The 3,848-nt window shown below is 44.0% G+C and overlaps 1 pseudogene; it reads right to left on the reverse strand.

The window, feature by feature from the left end:
- Positions 1–1,788: 1,788 nt before the first annotated feature.
- The window catches only part of LOC127040877 (olfactory receptor 14A16-like), a 26,599-nt pseudogene continuing 24,539 nt past the window's right edge, over positions 1,789–3,848 (reverse strand).

Genomic DNA, 3,848 nt, shown 5'->3' on the forward strand with positions numbered 1-3,848 from the left:
ACAACTTGGAACCACTTCAATCCTACTTTTTGTATTTAATAAATCACTTTTTACTTATTAATTAACTCAGAGTTTGTATTAATACCTGGGGGAGCAAACAACTGTGCATATCTCTCTATCAGTTTTATAGAAGGTGAACAATTTATGAGATTAGTGTGTATAAGCTTTATACAGGGTACAATGGATTTATTTGGGTTTAGATCCCACTGAGAGTTGGGCATCTGAGCATTAAAGACAGGAACACTTATGTCAGCTGCTTTCAGGTAAACCTGCAGTTTTGGGCAAGTAATTCAGCCCCTGGGTCTTTGTTGGAGCAGATGAGAGTGTCTGGCTCAGCAAGACAGGGTGCTGGGCCCTGAGCTGGCAGGGAAGTCAAGGGTAGAAGTAGTCTTGGCACATCAGGTGGCAGCTCCCAAGAGGGTTTCTGTGATCCAACCTGTTACAGGGCAATTTGTTAAATCTGAATCAATTCCCATGTTACAAAGCCTTCAGTTGCCTTTTCCAGCCAACTTCATTTTCAAAGGTGCCGCTACTAAGGACTGTCAGATATCCAGTGAATGAAATGGCCTTTTGTCTTATGCCCACTTGCAACCATATTGTTCCATGTGATCTAGAGGTGAGATGGTCCCTATCTCCACTGAGATAGGCAGAGACCCTAAACTTTCAAAACCCTAAATTCATACTTCTAGAAACCACCACAAGTCTACTCCATACCTTTAAAATGTGGCCCTTAGTTACTCTACAAGCACTGGGTTCCACAAAGCCTGTGTTAGGCCCCCAGGATCCCTATACAATGAACAGGGAGAGACAGACACCTAGGAATAGGATCCACAAAAGCCAGTGCATTAGGCAAGGAGGCCCCTAGAATACTCAGTGGGACACACTGACCAGCCAGAAGGGATGTGTGTCTCAGTCCGGACTGCTGGGATACACTTATTATCCACAACCAGAAACCCAGTGGAATCATGTGTGTGTGTGTGTGTGTGTGTGTGTGTGTGTGTGTGTGTGTATAGAATCAAGTGACAGCTATATAGTTCTGTGTAAGGACTATTTCTTGCCCTGTCTCTTGCATCACATACTATGCTTCTGCACATCATATGCAGTGTACATAACCATGCAAAAAGATGGTATTTGAAGATTAATAATAGGCCAGTTTGTGAGACCCTGTCTCAGCTTGAGTGTGAATAGATTTAAACTGGATGGTGCATGAAATGCTGGGTTAGTGCAAGTGATGAAACTTTTCCACTTGCACCAATATTATAATATGACACCAGACAAATAACACACAGAAGTATTTATTAGAGAGAGAAGGTGGAGCAACTTTGTTGGTGAGAGAGACAAGTTTTCACACTTACTTAGAGCTCATCTTCAGATCTGAAGAAAAGCTCTGTATAAGTTTGAAAGCTTGTCTCCCTCACTTGCAGAAGTTGATCCAATAAAATATATTACTTCACCCACCTTGTCTCTCTGATATCCTGGGACCGACATGGCTTCAACAACACTACTTAAACCAATGTTTATGTCACTATTGAACTTAGCCTAGTGTCTTTGGGCCAGAGCCAGGTCAGTATTAAACCAGTGATGTTGATATCCCATCCTTATTTGTAAAATTATTTCAGCAGGACATCAACCATGCAGATATCTCATCTGCATCCCTTTATCATTGTGGAAAGAAAATGTTCGGGTGTTCACAAAACCTCATCAAAGAGATGAAAAATGGACACCCTCAAAAGATGACATCTATTTATTTATTTTAACAGTTTATTTCTAAGGAAACATAGAAGGAACTTAAAAACAAAAGAGAAAAATTGGCATTTTATTTGTTATGAATAACCTCCATCCAATCAATTTCCTCAGGGCAACTTTGTTCTCCTTGTTCCTCATGCTGTAGATAATTGGTTTCAGCACTGGAGGTACCATGGAATAGAAAACATCCACCATGAGATCCAGATGTGATATGGACCTGGAGTTGGGTTTCAGGTAGGCAATGATGTCAGTGAAAATATACAAAGAGACAACAGTGATGTGAGGCAGGCAGATGGAGAAGACTTTTTGCCGGCGTGCTCAGTGGGGATTCTTAGCACTGATCTGAAGATCTGAACATATGACACAATTATTAAAACAAAGCAGTTTAAAGCTAAGCATGCATTGAAGACAATAACCCCAGTTTCATCCAGGTCTGAGTCAGAGCAAGCAAGCTTGAGTAGCTGGGGGATGTCACAGAAGAACTGATCCACTCTGTTACCTCCACATAAGGATAATGCAAATGTGTTCCCAGAGTGCAGGGTAGAGTAAAGAATACCACTGATCCAGTCACTGGCTGCCATTTGGACACAAGCTCTCCTGTTCATCACTCTCTCATAGCGCAGTGGTTGACAGATGGCGACATATCGGTCATACGCCATGACAGTGAGGATGCCGAGATCAGCTGAACCAAGGAACATGAAGAGAAAGACTTGGGTGACATCCAGAATAAGAAATCACTCTGGTGTTCATGAGAGAATTGGCCATGGATTTGGGGATGGTGACCCCCCTTCCCCCACACACATACCATCTGTCCCAATTTTTCACACTTGCTGTCTTGTCACCCTAATATACACCATGTGAGTATCTGGCCTAAGATGCCAGTTGAACAAATGCATTAAAGACTGGAACAAATTACAATCCAAGCCCACAGATCTAGCAAAGATGGTCCCTCAGCTCTGTCAAACAACAGAGGAAAAACTTGAGCATGATACTAAAGTACTAGAACTCCAAGACCACCTGATTTCCACCAGGGAAATATGACAGAATCTCTGAGCATCGAAATTATAAGCTTGTGTGTAATGATTCCTTCCCAAGCTCTGTATATAGATGACCTGATACCTGGTTACAAATTGACTGATGGTACTAATCCCAACTTCACTCCCATCTCTGGGTGTCGAGGGGCTAGTAGCATCGCTCAGTGACTTTATGTCTGGCCTGAGTGGGGCAGCAATCGTCAAAAGACCTGAGTTGTGATCTTATCTCTGCCAGTGGCTTGCTGTGTGACCTTGGTCAGGTCTCCTCCCTCCCCGAGCCTCTATTTCCTCTCCCACCCTTTGTCTGCCGGGTCTTTTATGAACTCTGTGGGAGATGAGCTGTTTCTTATCATTTGGATCCTCACTGCACTCATTTACAGGCTTGGTGCTCAGCTGGCAGCAGTGTTGCACACAGGATATGGTGATAGACCAGGAGGTCTGGATTCCTGTCCCATTGACCTCCCTGAGTCCATCAATGCTGCAGCGAGGAGCATCTTCCCAGCTCCAGTAAACAGATATAGGGTAGCTCTGCTGAAGTTACTGTAGAAAACTTACCCATGTAGCCCTGAGATAGCCTGGTCAGCAGCTCAGGCTCCATCTGTTCTATGTAACCATGGAGTTCAGCGGGTTTGTACTAGGGTTCAAAAAGTATTAGATAAATTCATGGAGGATAGGTCTATCAATGGCTATTAGCCAAGATGGACAGGGATGGTGTCCTTAGTCTCTGTTTGCCAGCAGTGGGAATGGGTGACAGGGCATGGATCACTTGATAATAACTTGTTCTGTTCATTCCCTCTGGGGCGCGTGGCACTGGCCACTGTTGGAAGACAGGATACTGGGCTAGATGGACCTTTGGTCTGACCCAGTATGACCGTTCTTATGAGATGGCTAGACTAAGCCATTCCTGTGCTGCCGGCATTTACTCTGTTATTTTTAAAGCATAGCTAGTGAACTCTGCCTACCTGAGCGGGGAAGCACAATCCTATCTGCAGCGTAGATGTGCCCCTTAATGTCCTTGGGCAGGGTCCAGACAGATAGGCTGCACCCTCTTGACTGAATCCTGACTCT

The sequence above is a fragment of the Gopherus flavomarginatus genome (genome assembly GCF_025201925.1).
Source record: "Gopherus flavomarginatus isolate rGopFla2 chromosome 11 unlocalized genomic scaffold, rGopFla2.mat.asm SUPER_11_unloc_1, whole genome shotgun sequence".
Lineage (NCBI taxonomy): Eukaryota > Metazoa > Chordata > Testudines > Testudinidae > Gopherus > Gopherus flavomarginatus.